Source organism: Melospiza georgiana, chromosome 12 (assembly GCF_028018845.1).
Source record: "Melospiza georgiana isolate bMelGeo1 chromosome 12, bMelGeo1.pri, whole genome shotgun sequence".
In the NCBI taxonomy this organism is placed as follows: Eukaryota; Metazoa; Chordata; class Aves; order Passeriformes; family Passerellidae; genus Melospiza; species Melospiza georgiana.
The window spans coordinates 2749385-2768201 of record NC_080441.1 but is presented as its reverse complement, the minus strand read 5'-3'; the positions used below and the strand labels follow the sequence as shown (position 1 = coordinate 2768201).

Here is an 18817-nt window from a genome sequence, read left to right as displayed (position 1 = left end):
GTTTGCATTGGCTGCTGCATTTTGTTGAATGTGTACCCCCCGCTACCTCCCTAGAGCATCCCATCAGCCTGTTTGATTTGTTGTTTTTTGCAGATATAGTGCTTACTATTAATGAGAGGGGGTGAGGGATGCGAAAATAAACCCCAAAAAAACCCATATGGAACATTTTATTGATGTGATCATAATCCTGTAATGGAGATTGCATTAAATGAGGATTGCATCAAAATGCCAGGCTGCTGTGGAGAGCAGAGAAAGCAGAAACTATGCTGGATTGTAAATGAAGTTCTTTGATTGAAGGATTGTCTTGAACCATGAAGGGATGTCTGTAAGCTTAAAGTTGCTGTGTATGTGGAGTGCTGGAATGGGATGCAAACCAGATGAAGCTGAAATGTGTTGTAATTGACTCAGGCTCTGGATACAGTTAGAATTGGTTAGAGGCATTGCAGTGATGCCCAGTGAATTCTTGGTTTCAGCCATGGAGACCACGGAAAGGCAAGGAGAGAGCAGAACACAGAAAGGCAAGGAGAGAACGTGATCGTGTGGGGAAGGGAAGGATGGTTTGTGACTTTTGCCATCGTGGTACAGATCTTGCAGCCTGCAGGCTACAGGCAGAAGCCTTGCAGGCGATGTGGAAGGCGAAGGATTTGTGTGATTTTTACTCTCCTTTTGCAGCCTGGCTGTAGTTGCCTGTAAAGTAGCTGCGAGGTGCATGGCAAGAGGCAAGCAGGGACCTATTTGCCCTTCTCGGACACTGAAGGAAACTGAGGCTGGGAGAGATGCAGTCGGCTCAGCTGATCGTGCCTTTTGAGCTTGAGTTGATAATGCATTTTGAGTAATTGTTGCTGCTTATCTCAATCGGCAGAGGAGGGGAGAAGATGTTCAAGTTTATTGAGCCAAAGCAGAGCTGAGGACAGTAGATACTATCAGCTCACCCTTGCATTCTTTTTGTGCTCAGTTGCATTCTGGCACAGAGAACTGAGCCACAAAGAGCACCTTCTTCAAGCCTTGCTGAAAGGAAGCCCGAGGACAACAAAAAAGATTAAGTGAAAGATAAATTGTAACTTTTTTCTTGTCTGCAGTGGAAGTAGCATTGATCTGGCAGATTGCACAGGTCAAAGGAGGTAAGATAAGGAACAAAGTTGTTTATTTATTTACTAACATTCACGCGCACACAAACAAAGTTGGCGTGCGGAGAAACATCCCAGAGCGTGGATGCTCCATGGCTGAGCACCACCTAAGAAACTGATATAAACAGCAGAGAAATCCGTGTGACAACCCTCAACATTCCTTTCTGTAACTGCAAAAGAGTTGGTTAAATGCTAATTTGCAAACCAGCCCTGCATAGCTGATGTTCTCAGAAGGAATTTGTCTTCCCATTTGTGTACAGAATCTCAGGTAACATCTCCAGAACTCAGTCTCTCTCTTGCTGTGTTTTTGGCATGAAGTTGAGACGGAAACACTTATTTTAAATAAAATGAGGAAAAGCAGTATAAGCCTGTTGAACTCCTCTTAAGCATTTTATTTTGGCAAAAGGCAACTTTTCTTGAATTGTAAGAGATAGGTTTAGAATATTCATGGCTTAACTCCAGGGAGCTTAGTGTTAGCTCAGTAGGCAGAAGGTTCTTTCTCTGAAGAGGTATCTGGAAAAGACATGTTTAAATTTCAAGCCATATTCAGTAGAGACTGTTGGTTTCCACATTTTAAAATCATTTTTTTATGCCTCTTAGGGGAATGATGCTTAATCTGGGCAATAAAGCAAGTATTCCTAGCTTGCTTTTTTAATGGAAAGAGTATGCTCAAACTGTACTTCTGTATGTCCAATACTCCAGATTTTACTCTATTTTTTATCAAACAACAGCAATGGAAGAAATTTTGTCCTTTGAAACCACGGTTATCCATGCAGATCTTGGTGTGTATTTTTGCTACAGAAGAACTCTACTTCATGGCTGCATTGTTCATTCTTGAAGCATTTCTTTAAACGTGAGCCTCTCTATAGTTAAAGGATAATTTATATTCAGTGTAGTACTGTCTGCACAGTGGAATTGGCTTTATACATCACAGCCTCTGCAAAAAAAAGAGATCAAAGATCTGAACCTGTGGTCCTGTATTGCATTTGTATTCTAGGTGGACTTGAGTAATCTCATAGTGGAGCCCCACGGTTAGGAGTGTGTCAGCCTTTCCATTAAAACACATTTGCTTAGGAATTTAATAGCTGGTTTAAGGACCGGCTCCAAGCTTAAATTGGAACATTCATACAGGAAAAAGAAAAAACAGATATCCAAAACAATGAAGTCTAATAGCATTTGGTGCTGTTGAGTTTATGGAAAGCTTAGCAGGAAACAACACCTGTATGAAAAATTGAGAGGTTAAAAGGGGAAGAAAACCCGGAAAACCTTTCAAAAGGCGCTTTTGGATCCAGGTGAGTGTTTCTACCTGAATTTGAAAGGACCCTGCGGTTGTTAAACAGACAATAGGACTTTTCTTAAGGGAGGACAGCCCTGGCTCCAAGCAGGAATTAGTCAGATCTCTGTTCAGTTTCACACCCTGTGGGAACGAATGCCTTTGGCACTGCTCCAGGTAGTTCTTTGGAGGGTTAAGTTTCAAGAACAATAAACCCCAAACCTTGCATCGCAACCCATCAAGTTTTCCTTTCAATGAGCCAAAGAGAGCCTTTCAGTTTTGAACAGTGCTGATTGTCTGACGCAGGTGTTGGGAGCCTTTGGGGAGGATGCTGCTGGCTCTCACTTGCCAGGTGCTCACCTGGAACAGCCAGCCCGGCAATCCTGCTTCCCCCCAGCTGACTGCCAGCGGGGACAACGCAGAGCTCCTTTGTCTAAAGCATCCCAAAGCCTTTTCCTGGGAGTACAAATACACGTGGATCCAAGAGTACAGTTGCTCATGCTATGTGTAATGCCAGGCTTCGAGATGCAGCTTCCTGTATTCTAAATATTTTAGACTGGATGAAATAAATGAGCATTGTTTGCCATTTACATAAAAATTCTTAAGGGAGATTAATATTCTTCTGTCCCAATTACCTCTTTCTGCAAAGAGTTTGCTGAGGGAATTTGTGGCATTTGTCTTTCTTTTGTGAAGTAGCAGTGACCATGTCTGTCTTGGGTCTTTGAAAACTCATCCTCCTTGCAGATACACAGGGAGTAATATGATGTCAGGAGAAGTTAATGTGAAATTAAAATACAGATGAAGAACACTGTGGGATTTAGTCTGTGGACACAATCAAATCATGGTAGTTTTAACAATAAGTAAGAAACTGTGTCACAATTAAGTATTCTTTTCCTTTGAAGTCTGTTGTCGTTGTGCTTGGTGAAATCCTGTTGGAAATTACTTCTGACACTTTTTGGAAATATATGATTTCCCATAGATTATGCAAGATTTAGCCTTCTTGATCCAACATGGCCTGAGCCAAATCTTCCTGCAATCTGTGAAAAAATTCCTGGTCGAGTAGGGCCTTCCATAACTGCTTTTTGCCTTACATTAAGTACATTTTTTAACTTCTGCCAGTCCTTCAGGAGTTCTGCATGTCCATGATGTATTGAAGGCATTGCTGTCGAGCAGTTTTGCTTGCGGGTGGCAGAACTCTGCCAGTTTAACAGCAAATGCTTTACTACCTTTACAAGGAAGCTCTTTTTAAATGGTTGCTGTTCTCCTTAATTTAACTTGCATAAGGAACCTAAGTAACCAGACCATCAAAGAGCCAAATGTGTTGTTAGAGAGACAGATTAATGTTGAAGTCACTGGAGACTTCCAAGTTCAACAGTGAAATTACGAACAGAGGTGCCCACTGTCTTTAAAGCCATTGCTGGGGGGTTTGATGTGGCAGTTCCCGTGCTCAGAAACTTGTGCTTTGTCTTCCTGCCAAGGGAACATCTTGCCTTGTGTTCTACTTTGATGTGATATGGTTGTTTGGGGGAAGATTTTCTTCCTCCAAGCCGGTCTGGAAATGAGATGTCACTGGTGATGTAGTCTGTTTGCATATCAGTGTTTATCTGTTACATCCTTAAGGACATAGTTTTATTATTGTTGTAGGAATTTAATTAGCAATTATGTACGCTCGACGCTGTCTACTGAAGTAGCAGGAAATACATGCTAAAGGGGAAAAAAAATCAAGTGTAAGTTTATAATGCTTATGCACAGCATATTTCATTTAACCAACTGTGCCATCTTGTTAAATAAATAAATGTATATGTATGGAAATGTATGATGTGCTGGATGCGTGCTCCCACACGTGGGCACGCTGCAGCCACATGCACTCATGTTTCCAGCTGTAGTCCCTGGCACAAGGCACAGGCATGCCCACCCCAAGGAAAGTATGAAATACTTGGGGAAATTGTGAAATGCTTGGGGGATGACTGAACTGCATCAAATGGAGCATGGGGAACAGTTATAAAAAAGCCACTCTCTCCCTCCAGCCTGTAACTCAGATTTCATTAGTTCACTTTTTAAAAAATAATCCTCTTGAGAAAGGAGGTTTCATGACTGAGTTTTCATCTCTGCTGATGGAAGGAATCATTTAAACCCATGTTTAGTCATATCTCCAGGTTCTGTGATTGCTTTTGTAGTTATAGAAGTTTGTGTCTCCCTGTCTCCTGACAGATGTGGAGTTGTGTGTCCTGACAGGCACACAGTTACCTGGATCTTTGCTTTTCCTTGGTGTGATGGTGTTTTTCTCCCTGAAATGGAGCCTAGCTTCAATTGGAGGCATCATGTCAAGGTGCAATTTGGATTCACAAACTGGAAAGAGATTTTCCTAAGACTTGTGGGATGTTTCTGATGAAAGACCTAGACTTGTTAAATAGCCAAAGAGAATGCCCTAGCATTCCCTAAAGAAAAGTGCAGAGGAACTCTAGTGGTTGGAAATTCCATTAAATGGTGACTTTTAAAGAGCTGTAACACGCACACATAACTCTGAACTCAAATGATTTAGGGCCTCAGTGTAGTAGTTTGTTTAGATTATAGTTGCTGTCAGTAATTTATAAATATATGGAGGATACCAGGATGAAACTAAAGCTATCATTAAAGGGAGTAATGGCTTCACTATGTCAGCCATTTAATTGACCCTTGGAAAATGTACGTGGCAATGTGTTGTAAATCAAAATCAGGAGTGCAATGCAACACAGTAACAATTTTGGGGATGAAAATTGGGGAAAGAATACGTAAAATTCATTTTCTGTTCGTCTCCCTACCTTGTCCTCACTTGAGGCTTCCCAGAATGAAAGGATTCTAGTGAAGGGTTTTGAAACAGTTTCTGGTAATTGGGACTGTCCTCCAGGAGATCAGTGCAGTGCTTGTCAGCTGAGCGTACATCCAGAGATCTCTGTTTAAAATTCATGTTCAGGAGACCTGTAATTTAATGTCTTATTGAAGAAAATGTGATATATAAAGTAAATCAAGAGTTTTGCTCTCCTATCTTGTTACAGAGGCCTCGTCCTCTGACCAAGGGGCAGCTCAATTGGCAGCTATTACTTCTTTATCTGCTATGATTCCACCAGAAACTTCAGGAAAAAACCCACATGCTTGTACATGTGCAATTGTTTATGGCATTAGTGAAATCTGAGGAGGGAAAGTTACAGAAGGGACCTTGGATTCTGAGAAATAAATGTATTCTAATTGTTTGTAATCAATCTGGAATGATGATGACTAGAAAAGTAGAACTATCATGAGATTTTTGGTATTCACATATTCCCCCACCATATATAAGCCCTTTAAATATATCTAGGACAACACCATAAACCACAATTTCTTAGCAAGAAACTCCTTTAAAATCCCTCTTTAAACAATTGCAGAATTATCAGCCGTCAGTTACAGTTACTTGTTTTTTGACAAGTGCTCATTCAAATATCAGGGTGTATCTTGCACAGTTTAGATTTATCCACATAGAGAAAGAAAACCATTTTCATGAACTGGGAGTACCCTAAAGCAGAATGCAAAGTATGTTTGAGATCAGTTCACAGAACATTAACTTGAGGTGTTTCAAGCTAGAAAGGGTGAGAAAAAAGACACTTGGCATATCATTAAAAAAAAAAAAAAAAAAAGAAAAAAGTTGACCACTTAAAAAAGCCAGAAATCAAAGACTTGAATGCTTTCAAAGAAATGTCTCACTCGTGTCTCTGGTCAGGAGCTGTTGTGTTCTGGCTGAGGAATGAGGTGGGATGTGTTGAGTGCTGGCAGCCCTGTGGGCAGTGAGCCCTCCTGGCTGTGTCTGTGCTGAGCCATCGGCGGCTCTGAGCAACCTGAGCTTGTGTGCAGACGGGAATTATCCCTGGTGCCTGAATTCCAGGGGCTCTCTGAACAGTTTTCAGTGTTTTAATGGAAGAACTTAAAAATTCCTGCTTTCTTCCATCGCTGAGAATAAGGTAAATTGAATTTACTCCTGCCCGCTCTTTCTCACCTTCTAAATTTGACTCAACTGTCTTTGAAATAAATTCGTTATTTGAAGCTGAAAAGTTGGTGCTTTGATGGTTGAGTTTGGGGCCAATTACTCCTTTTTTAACATTCTGTGTTTTGTGGCCCATTAAATGGTTAAACATCAGCCAGTCAGTCCAGGTAAAGCAGTGGAACCCTCAGCACTGGAAAAAGACATGGTTACATATAGGACAATCACACTAAACAAGAAATACTACACTAAACAAGAAATATTCTCTCTACTTTCCATTAATCTAAAATTATACAACAAACAGAAGTTAAAACACCAAAGGAAGTTTATAAACAGGAGAAGAACTGGCTGAAATTTACCTGAATTTATGATGAAAATAATTTACTTTTATTAATAAAATCATAGATTCCTTGTGGAATTGTGGGTTAAATCTGAAATCCATTGTAATATCCATTAAACTGAAGAAAAAGGTAAATGTGCTGGTAATTTTTTTTATGCTAGGACAGTATTTTTGTGATGGCATTGCCTTCCACAGCTCACATTCAGCAGGAGGTTCCTGACAATATGAATGGAATTTGGCTCCAATTCCCTGTTTGAGTAGTACTCGTTGGAATCATTGGGTAGGGAGCTTTTAAAATACAAAAATAAATCTTAATTAAGCAAGTATTATTGCTCTTTGGGGCTGCTTAACATCATATACTGGGTCAGTTGCCCCATAACTGCTTCCTTTGGCTGTTTTTTATCCTGCAGGTTTCAGGTATTGGTCATTGTTCAGCATCAGTGGGAAGACATAAACCCCAGAATATTTGCCTGTTAAATTTGATGAAGACTTTATCTGGCTTTATAAAAATGCCATTTGCTATGAGTCCCCTTAATGTCAGTGTGCTTTTGTTGTAGTGCACTTAACAAGAAAAGAGGATTTAAAAAGTAATGTCTGAATCCAAAATTGTGCAACGTGCCTCTGCAAAAAATGCGGAGAGTCTCAGTTCTTTACATGTAATTCATTTTGGCAGGTACAGTACTTTTAGGCTCTATTGTATTATAAATACTAAAAAAAAAAAAGCATTGAAAGGAATCATTGGAAAAAGGTTTAGAGTAAGTGATTTAGAAGAGGCTGGCAGGTGTGGCTACTGCAGGATTAACTAAATTCTGGAAGCGCAGCCACTTCAGAGTGTTGGATCTGTGTCTTGATTCAGTCATTACTGGAGCAGAAATCACTTTGCTGATCTGCTGAACTGCGAGGCACTGGTTGATGGAGATACTAATCAGCTCACAGAAATTGCTTTCTGAAAAATTTGGGATGCTCCAGTGATTAAAGGGATAACTTGGTCAGGACACCTCTTTAAGTGCTGTGTAGGTGGTTACATGTACATATGAAACTTATGTAAAACCGTGGCACTACAAATAGGTCTTTTGGAAACCTCTAAGGGGAAGTGAAGTGGAAATGATGAAATTTCAAGATGCTCTTGGAAACAGCTTCAGTGCGTTACTATGGTAGTAAAATACCTGTTGATGAGCCTCACAAAAGTTGGTTGTGCTCAGATATTTCTTAGTCTGAGGGCTGAGGGAATTAACATTTTTAACAGACTGTTTTGTGATCCATAAGACCAGTTTTAGGATGATATTCATCATTTTGTGAGCCACATTTATGGCAGATTTTCCTCCTTTCCTTTTATTTTTTAATGTTCTTTCACTGATGTCATTTTTACAACCTCAGCCATAACAGTTTTGGAGGGAGAAACGTCAAATCCATTGTGGGTTGCCAACAGCCATTTTCCCATTTTCCTTCTCAGCTTTTGAAGGTTCTACTCAGTTTTTGAAGGACCCTGGAAATGGAAGGCCTATTTGGAGTCCCATATTTCCATCAAAATGAAGAGTTTCCTGCTGTTCTCGATCCCAGTGTGATTTTAGGCTGAGTTCTACATGCTAATTTGCACTAGCTCCTTTGCCACTTTACGTTTCCTGAATGTAAAACCTCTATTCACTGAGTTTCCCGGTGACTGGACGTGCTGCAAGCACATTAGGTAATCTTGGTAGTAAACCAAAAAGAAATACTTGAAGCGGATTCTCCTTTTCGCTCACTACAAAAATGTTCACTGAATATACAGAAGTATCCTTGGCAGTGTTCAAAGCTTGACCCAAGGCCCTGAGCAGCCTAATGTAACTTAGAAGCTGGAAGCAGGTTTGGCTAGACAGACTCTCTAGAGTCTCCCAGTCTGAACTTCCCTGTGCTTCTATAAAAAGACATTGACTCCTCTATGTAGGTCACTGCTTTTTGCCTTGTCTCAACTGTGATTTTCCGATCAAATTCAGGAGCTTGCTCTGTCCTTGCTGTTCTGGTTGTTCAGGTGGTGGAGAGGAACAGGACAAGGAGAGAAACCAACTAGTGAGCAGAGTGCTGTTATTTCTGGGTTGGATCTCAGCACTGGTTGCTATTCCTGGCTCACAATGTGCTATTTGGTGTAATTTTGGAGGCCTCCTTCAGCTGAGGTTATAGAGACAAGGCTGCCTTCAACAAGTCATCTCTTCACTTTGAGCAGGGCCCTTCTGAATACAGGTTGAAGCACTGCTTTTGATCTACAAAATCCTTTTTAGTTTCCTTTCTCTTTCCGAGGAAACCCTGCTGTTCATTTTTGTTCTTCTTTAAAGGCCAACTGGAAAGCAGAAGCCTCAGCTTTATTAACAGAGCTGAGGGCAAGAGAACCTGAGACTGATTCTTTTCCCTTAGTCCTACAAAACTTACATTAGTTGACATTCAGAGCTGTAAGACAAACTTGTTAATTCAGTTTTTCCTGAGGGTTTTCTGGGGTGGACACATTAGCTTGAGTGTAATTTTTTTTGTATTTGTGAGGAGTGTTCTGCTGATGCTTCATGTTGATGGTTTATTGCTCCTGACTACAAGAGTGACTGGAGGTTGATTGGCAGATTCCCTACAGAAAAATGCAAGAAATGCAGTTTCTAGAGAGGGACTTAACAATGTGTGGCTGGGAGGATACGAGAACAAATCAGTTTGAGAATAGACAATGCTTTTATGGGCAGAAATTTAGCTACTCTGATTAAATATAATAAAAGATCCCTACAAATGAAACCAAGGATCATAAAAATCCTCTAAAAAGAATATTTATGGTTACAGAAGTTCTAATTTATTTGTTGTTTTATCATTGAATTATTTGTCAAAACAGGCAGTCAAACAAAAATTGTTCGCTGGGAAGCAACAATGAAGGTGTGTGAATGTGAACAAGCATTTCATAATTTTTGTTGTTCAAGCTTCATTTCTGGTAGTTTCACTTGCTTCCCATGCTGTCTGTCTAACATGATGTCATTGCTATTTTTTTTGTACATCTAAAAGGATCATAATACTGCCTATACTAAATTTAGCTGAAATTTAGATTGAAAATTACTTCCGTGGGTTTGTGTTGGTTTATTTGGGCAAATTTTCACTGAAAGCTCAGCAGAATACTGCAAGTACTCATTCAGTATTTTCCATCCTTGACTCTTGCTGTACCATTTTGTTTCTGCTGTCTGCAAAAGAACATTTCCCCTTAAAAATACTCAGGTGTTACTAAATATTTCAATGAATGTCTGCTGCATTCAGTAGGTTGGACATTTAGCGTAGTTGTTCCACAATTATGGACTGTTTCCTCCAGATTCCATTGATGAAAACTGCTTATCCTAATTATTTGTTTATCTTAATGAGCGTGTGGTAAAGGCTGTATTGCATTTGAACCATTAGACACTCTCAGCCTGATGTTTTCAGAACCCTGCAGATGTGGATTTTAAATAAATGAAAAGAGCAGATGGCGTACAGGGAAATCTTGGGTAGGCCAAGAAGCTAAATCAAAGTTTCCCTGAGTTCCAGGAGGTACCTTATGTAGGGACTGCTTTTCCATTACTAGAAAATTTAATAATAAAGCGTTGATCTACAAAATGTTGTAGAATCTCCTAATTATGCAGAATATTCTTTAGGAAAAACCTGAGCCATAGCAAGCTATCTGTACCATGTACTCTGCTTCTTAGAGTGCATTTTAACGTGGGGCTTAGGCTTGCTTTGAGACAATCAACCCTGATGGTGCTGAATATAAAAAATGTCAATATAATTAGTCATCTCCAGCAGAAAATAATCTTTTGCCATTTTTTCCCTGTGTGGAGGAGGGGATGAACTGGTTTTCAGTTACTCTTTATCATTTCGGTTTCTATTTTTGCCGCCGACTGGGAACATTTACCAATTACTTTTATTCCATCTTGTATTTAGAGATGGCTATCTTACGAGATAAAGATTTAGAACTGAAATGCCCTGGTGAACCAGAATGAACTGATGGGAATTCAGCAAAAGCTTCTCCTTGCCTGATGGTCAGGAATAGGACACAGCACTGTCCGTGGTCAGCTTTGGACATAAAGTGAGCTACTTACACCACTCCAGTCCTAATCCATGCTCTTTTAGTTAACATATTGCAATTGTTCAGTGTAGAAACTTTATATTAAATCTTCTGGGTGAGGTACATATATATGAACTGTTTCTGTTTTGTTTTGCATTGGTGCAACTGCAGTAAAAGTTATGCAAATAAAGGATGGTGCCCAGAAATTCAAAACACATATAGTTGTTCTGATCCTCCCCTGATTTGAATTACCCTAAACAAATTTCAAATATCCATAATTTCAAGCATATCTAGGCAAGAGAGTGTAATTTAATGTATAGCTACCATCAAAGATACCATGTATGGGCTCTATGACCACAGGGAAATCACAGATTTTCAATTTCCCTTGGAATGTGTTCATTATTAGAAAGTGTTATCAGAGTATTGTTTGTTGTAGGAGAAGAAAATCCTGTTCAAGTTTTTAATGAATCTCTTGAGGGAGTCATCAGATTTACAGGTTAAAAAAGCTGTAAACATTCTACTGGGAGCAGTCGTTAAAGGGAAGATGAATGTGAGTGATCTGCACACTTCTTCTGAAGCAGAAGCCCTGAAGATGATTTACAAACCAAAAAACTGTTTCTCTTTAAATGATCTGTGTTGCTGCATTGTGCATTGAAATACAAAGTAGGATTAAAGTAAGTCTGTTTGCAAAATCAGAACCAGATTCACTGTTTGGAGAATTTTTTTGGTATGACTACAATGATCTGAGTTTAAAGGGAAGAAGCCTGAGATAAATGTTTCCTTCATTTCTAGATTTCAAAAACCAGTGCAGTGCCAGAAAAACCCCTTCCTGAACAGATAATCAATTTGGAGGGTCTTGTGTTCTGATTTCCTCAATTAAATGAAAATGAATTAATAAAAGGTTTGTAGATTGAAAAAATGAATTAAAAAAAAAAAAAAAGGAAAAAGAAGTTACATTTTTTGGTAAATTTACAAGTGACAGCAGAGGCCTGGTTAAAAGTTTGCCTTTCCACAAGGCACTTCATACCCTTGACTACTCACTCAAGCTTGACTGACCCAGCAGCAATGCTGATAAAAACTCATCATTTGTGATGAAATTGCTTCATCATTTTTTTCTTATCTGAAGCATTACAGATGCAATAAAGGGAATGGTTTTGAACATACCACTGAAAGATAAAACGGCAGATAAGTATTTGTAAACTAACTGGTCAAAAACTTCGATCCTTGAAAGGTTTTAATTGGTCACCTAAGATTCAGCTGAAGATGTTTTGCAGCCAAATATCTCCTGTTTCTTCAGAAAACTCCAGAAAAGGAATGGGAAGGACAGTTTTGTTGTATTTGGGGTGAATTCTGGCATTTTTTGGTTGGTGTAGCTCCTCAGTGAAGCGCAAATGCTGTGAAAACTTGGAGAATAAGGCAACGTGAGCTGTGTCCCACCCACATCTGTTGAACACAACAACAGTGGTTTCACAGCCACTCAGCTTTCCAAGAGGTCACCCCCTCTGCAAATAACATGCAGAACAAACTGCTGTACTCACAGAGCCTCATCATGATGAACAGGGTGTATTTCAGCTGACACTGCCATTCACAACATCATCTCACCAGTTTATCTGAATTCATTGTCAGACTGGAAATAAGCAGGGCTCCAAAGTAAAATCACCATCACACCAAAAGGATTGATGTTTCTGCTGAATTTTCTTAATGTTTTTAAAGATTATCTGCTGCTGAGTAGTTTTTTGAAGATGTGTGTATGTGCATTTTAGTTTATTCTTTATTTTTTTCCTGTTAAAAGCTGATGTGGGCCCATGTGTATGCACAGACATGCTGTGGCCATAAAAGGCATGATTTATGTCCTTGGTCTAAGCTGGACATTAAACTTTCAGACTTTGGGCAAGCTCCTTCATGAGGCAGACCCAATAAAAATCCATCTCTGACCTGGCACATGTGCAGAATCCTCTTGAGCAGGCTTCAGCCATGGCATTTGTAACAGCGTGGCTGACCAGAAAGGTAAATCAAGACAAGAATAAAGACTTCAGGTCTGCTCTTGCATAAGGCTGAAATATCACAAAATGTAAAAGGATGCACTCATTCAGGCAGAATGATTTTTGTGATGCAGCCTGCTGGTGGGAGGTTAATGAAAACGCCTTGTGACGTGCTTTGTACTGACGTTGTGTTTGGGTGTATCTTAAATACCAGTGGTGCAATGGTAGATCTCATGTTCTTTACATTCCTTTTTGCAAGAATTTACTCGTGGACTGTCATTTCTCGACATGACTGGAAAGCATTTTGCCAATTTTCGTTTTCCACCGCCACCCTTCTGTGCCTGTTTGTCTCCCACTGACTCCTACTTTTCCACAGACACGGGCCCTAGAAGGAACATTTCTTGCTGGGAGAGCTCGTCGTGCCAAAAGATGATTTGCACTCCTAGAACTCTGCTTCACAAAGGCTTGCAAGATTTTAGGAAAGATGCCAGCTAGTGCACAGACAGTTTGGCTCTCCAAGCCCAGCATTAAGGTTAACAAGTTGTAAATAGCTGCATGTTGCCATTATCTCCCAACCCCGCTGCTTTCAGGACACCGTGAGGGCCATAATAAGAATGTTGTTCATTGCTTGTTGTATTTTTCCTCTTTCTCTTGCCCAACACTTACCAAAGAATAAGGTTTAAAAGTTGGACAGCTTGATGTGATTCTTTCATCTCACTGACCAGTGATTTACTGGTGGAACTCTAACTAATGGATCACTGAGATGAGGGGAAAAAACTGAACCCAAACCTGCCACTGTTTTTTTAACGAATTATTTAAAGGAAGGCATCTTGGAATAGAAAAAAAAAATTGATTTTTTTCCCTACAAAAATAAATACGATGTTAGGAGAGCTGAATATATTTACAGTATCTCGTGTAAACTTTCATACATGTATAAGGCTTTCTTGCAGCTATATAAATCTGCACATCTTGATTGATGTCTTTTGAGCTGCACTGACTTATAAAAAACATGGATTGTATCTAGCATATGCCACTCAAAGTTACAGTATCTCCTTTTTCAGACATATATAAAAATTCAACTTTGTGCATTTAATGAAAAAAATATTTTCAGTTCTTAGGAGATGCTTGCTTTGCTTTGAGAATATCTAATGTATTAACTGTTCCATGAATGCTCAGTGAAGCGGCCAACTTGGGGAAAAAAAAGATTAATTAATCTTTATTAGTATATTTTTTTCTCATGCAACAATCATTTCCTGACCCAGGAAGATTTGTTCTGTCAAAATGTGGAATTCTGTGTGACCATTTCTTTCCAGCACTGATCACAGAGACACGCTAGCCTTGGATGTGCTGTGAAAGAAGTGAAGCCTGATGTCATTCTCCTGTTAGTGTCCTCTGTCTGAAAACACAGAAAAACATTGCTTGATTTGGTTTGAAGAAGAGTGAAATTGGTCCATGCAGGCACAAAATAATGGCAGCAGTGACAGGAGTGCTACACCAGCAGTACTGGTGGCAGCACCACTGGACAGGGGACCCAGCCAGGAACAACAGAATTCCCATGGTGGTTTCCTCCCAGGGGTTTTGGATGTATCAGAATAACAGAGAGAGAACAAGCTGGGCAAACCTCAGTGCCTCAACTTTCTGTGTCAGCGGCTGATGATCATTCCTTCATTCATTTATTCGTTCATTTTTGCCTGTTTACTTTGGAGGGATGGAGGAGAATACGATGCATTACCTGGGAGCTGTGTTGAGTGCCTGAGCTGTGTCTGCCCTAAGCCTTGTAAATTTACAGGGGGAAAGAACCAGAGCAGAGTCTTGGAGGAAATCTCCTGGATGTGATGACTTGGCTGCAGAGGTGCATGGCTGGAACTGCACAGCACTGAGATGGAAGTGCTGCAATACCAAGGCAGAGTGCCAGGGTGAGGGGAGTGTGTGCACACAAAGTGTGGCACTGGAGCTTCGCAATAAAGACAGGCTTTGAGGCAAGACTGAAGTACTGGGGAAGAAATCAGAAAGCCTCAGCCCTTTTGCCAAGCTATCAGGGAACACAAACCAAGATGAAACATTAAATTCTCATGGGGAAGCACCCAAGTGCTGAAGGAAAATGCTAAAATGTGCAGATGAAGTTGATGGTTCCTAATTCAGAGTGGTTAAGAGGCAAAAACAGAAGTGCAGAGTTAAATAATGCTGAACAGAGGATGCATGGAAACTGTCAAATTAGTTTTTTTTTTCTTTGCAACTAAGTTTTTGGGGAAGCTGATGTTGTGATTCAGTCTGGCTTTGATTGACATCCTGCTTATGGCAACATCAAAGGATTTATTGGAGTTTTGGTACAAATGAGACACTTTACCCAAAGCATAGGACAGAATTACAGAATTCTAGTATGTTGCAACAGGGATGATATTCCATACTAGTACAGAGAATTACTGTGTTTTTACTATAAAGTTATATGAGAGATGCAGAAGTATTTTGCTCTGTATAAGATCCAAAGGGGTAAATTATTTTGGTAAAATCTCCCCTTAGGAGGATTAAATTCTACAAAATCCTACCCAATGACATTGACATACCTCAAGTTCAATGGCTGACATGTTTGCAGGTTTATCATATATGAATCCTCCTGTCAAAGGTCTTCATGAAAGGTTATTCTAACTCACCCCATTTAATTCCTGTAAACTCAGTGCATACTAATTCAAGAAAAGGGACTAGTTTTTAATATGTCAGAAACGTACAGTTTCTTCAATATTCATCTCATGAATATTCATGTATTTTTGTCAGTATGTCTTCATTTCAGAAGTAGTTAAGGGACTGTAAGATAGATGGTGTCCTGTGAGTGCTGTGGAAATTTGCTGAAGGGAAATGAGATGCAGGGTTTAGCAGAATGGGAGGCACAGCCCTTCCAGCTTATTTTCAGGCAAAATGTGATGAAACTGCAGAAAGGGCGAGACAGGTTCAAAATTCAGAGGCTCAACTCAGCCCTGGGTAAACTTGTCCCACTGCAATAATGGCTGAGGAACCAGAGTGGTGGCAATTTGTGTGTGAAATTGTATCTCTGTAAAATAATGCACGTTTGCCATGGCTCAGTGCACCTTGTGAGAGAACACTGCTTGTACCACACACGTGGTGCTGCCCGTGGAGTTGGTTAGAGGCCATTTCACTCTGCTTTTACTTCATTAGAAATTGCTCTGTCTGCACTTGTATAAACCATTGCTGCGTGCAGGCACTGCCTCAGACTGCCAGCAATGCTTTTTTCATTGTTGCAGAGCTTTTCTGTAGAGATAAGGCTTTTAGTTTGATGTTAAGAGCCAGTTTATTCTTTTATTTTGCTTTAGTTTAAAGGTTTCATGGCCCTGATTAGTGTGCCAATTATGAGGATGACAGAAATACTGCCTCACCTGACACCACCAGGGCTGTTTCACTTTTCTTCACCTGTTTATTCAGATAGCAAATGACACGCACTTCCAGAGGACACGGTATCTCATGTTCCGTGAACATTCTGACAGATTGATTGGACAAAACATGGAGCCAATAGGAAATATGGAAAATGCATGTTGACTGCCATCTCCCATAATGTTCTTTTCATGGAATAAGAGGAGAACTGCCTGGTGCAAGGTTTTCACATGTTCAGAGGCTGAATCACACAGATGTGTATGGAAGGATCCCTCAGAATGGAAAAGAATGATCTTGGAGCAGCCAAATTTTTCCCTTTATCCTTCAAGCGTTTGCAGTGTTGGTGTGTAGCACTGAACATGTTGTAGCTCCACAGACACTGGAAATTTTGGGGAGAATTACTGGAGATTCAGAACAAATTTTGTACAAGATCCAAGTCTCCCCTGGGCAAATACAGCGTGTTGGGAACTTGGGAAGAATGTATGTTATGTAACCAGGCTCAGTTTCACAGCTGATTTAGAAAAAAGGGCATTTTGCTTCCCAGAATGAGATCTGGGGAAAGAAATTTTATCTTGATCAAATGCAGCAGCTGCTGCAGTTTATATTCAAGTGTGATGCAAATCAAGCCCCCTTTTCTGCTCTGTTCCATTCTGCCCAAAGAGGGAACCATTGTTGGTTTCTTTTTGTCAGAGAACTGGTCTGTGATTTGACCTCAGCAATTACAAATGATTATTTTAAAAAAAAAAAAAAAAAAAAAAAGATATACAAGTTCTGGAATATTGTAATGAAACATATAAACAGTTTAAAAATACTTAAGTGATGATTCTGTGTTGTAAGAGCCAGCTGCAGAGTACTTATAACTGGAGTATGTTAAACCATTTAAATATTCCAAACATTATGTACAACAGATCTTGTACTAATTCATTATGAAAACAGCAATTTCATTTAATCATTTATTAGCTATTTATAAGGTGTCTGCATATCAAGTATGCATACAGATTGTTGTTCTACCTGGCGACCAGAATAATGCTTGCCTGTGCAATCACTGCTGATTCTTTTTGGGGAGCATTGCTCTCAATTCCTCCACACCAGCACCTGTGGTTCTGAGATGGGTGTGTTTAACTGAGTAAATGAGTCTTTGTCCCCCCAAGAGGGGGAAAAACCCAAAGTTGCCACCAAAGTTAAAATATATCCACGACTCCCAAATCCTAGAGCCACGACTCTTATCTATGTCCTATCAATATTTACTATTTAGGAAAGAGCAGTGTATTTGACATCGTGTAATGCAATAAATGCAATACAAACAATAAATGCACAATGTGCAAAAGGGAGCATGCAGCCACATTGCTGAAATGCACCTGAGGAGGTTCAGAGAATTCTTTTCCATGCCTGGCCATGACTCTGCCTGCTGCACAGACCAGGATGGGTCCTAAGTTAGGTGTGGATTGAACATGACTGGTGAAATCCTTAGACACTGGTAAAGTTTTGTTCTCACTGATGGGATTGTTTATCACATCTGGTCTTACCCCTGAAATGGGTATGTGAAGACTGGTGGAGAATTTGTAGGTCACCCCACTATATAGTCCTTTTCATAAATGTGCTTACAAACCATTTAATCTCATAAAGAGTGTGGTAAAGGGATAAGATTTTATTGCAAAAAAAACCCAAAAAACAACACTTTCTCACACACCTCAGAACTTTCATTTTTTATTTTTCCATTTCCAAGGAGATAAATGTAAAAATTTCTCCTGCCAGCAAAGAATTGATAAACTACTGAAGACTTCAGATTTCCAGCTGATTCCCATAGTGATATGTTGCTTTGTCCTATTGGTGTTAAAATCCTGGATGCAAGTTTTCAGCACTGATGTGTTTGAGGACAGCTATACCCTGTTAGGTGGTTCTCACAAACAATGAAAATGTGGATTATTCACAGAGACTTGGCATTGTTTGTGATGTTCTATGCCAGTGCACCTGCATTAGCTCCACTCTTTTTAATACCTGTGTTGTTATCACTTTTAGATCTGAGTTCACATTTTGTTGTAAATGCCTGTATTCATGGTTCCAATTGCCTTTTCTGATCTATAGATACATACTTACACATAAAAAGTCAGCAGTTGATAAAATGAAATGGCAGATAAGGAAAGCTGTGAAAAGCCTGAATCTCAAGTCACACATCAGTACCTGTGGGCCTTCAAAAGGGTGGCACAAATGGCATTCAATCAAAATTAATATCATTACAGCAACAGCAATTGAGCTAATAAAGTATTTCAGGGATTATTGACAGCCTGAAAGGAACTGCTGCTTGCAGTAGTCAACAAAACTCATCTGGCTATTAATCACCAGGAATACCTGCAATGAAATCCTCATTGCTGTTATGGCTTGAAATTGTTGGATACAATGGTGTGTAGATTCTTTTCGCATAACAAACATTCATTTGCTGTTTATTAATTTTTTCAGTGTTTGCTCCTGAAATATATTTCCTAAAATAGCATAGAGGAAGGAAATTATCTAAAATTGTCTACAAGGGCTTGTATGAAGTGCTGCTTTTGCTGCTGCCTAGAAGAAATATGCCAGTCAGTAAGCGACTCCCAAACCTGGTTTAAAATCAACAAGAATCCAGCAATGATGATCCCAAACAAAGCACAACAAATAAAAAATCAAGGTTCATAAAAATATTTGTGTAA

General features: G+C 39.6%; 1 protein-coding gene across 3 annotated transcripts in view; it reads left to right on the top strand.

Annotated features, from left to right (window-relative positions):
• The window catches only part of PCDH11X (protocadherin 11 X-linked), a 418629-nt gene that overhangs the window by 761 nt on the left and 399051 nt on the right, over positions 1 to 18817 (top strand). The gene's annotated exons all lie outside the window — the stretch shown is intronic.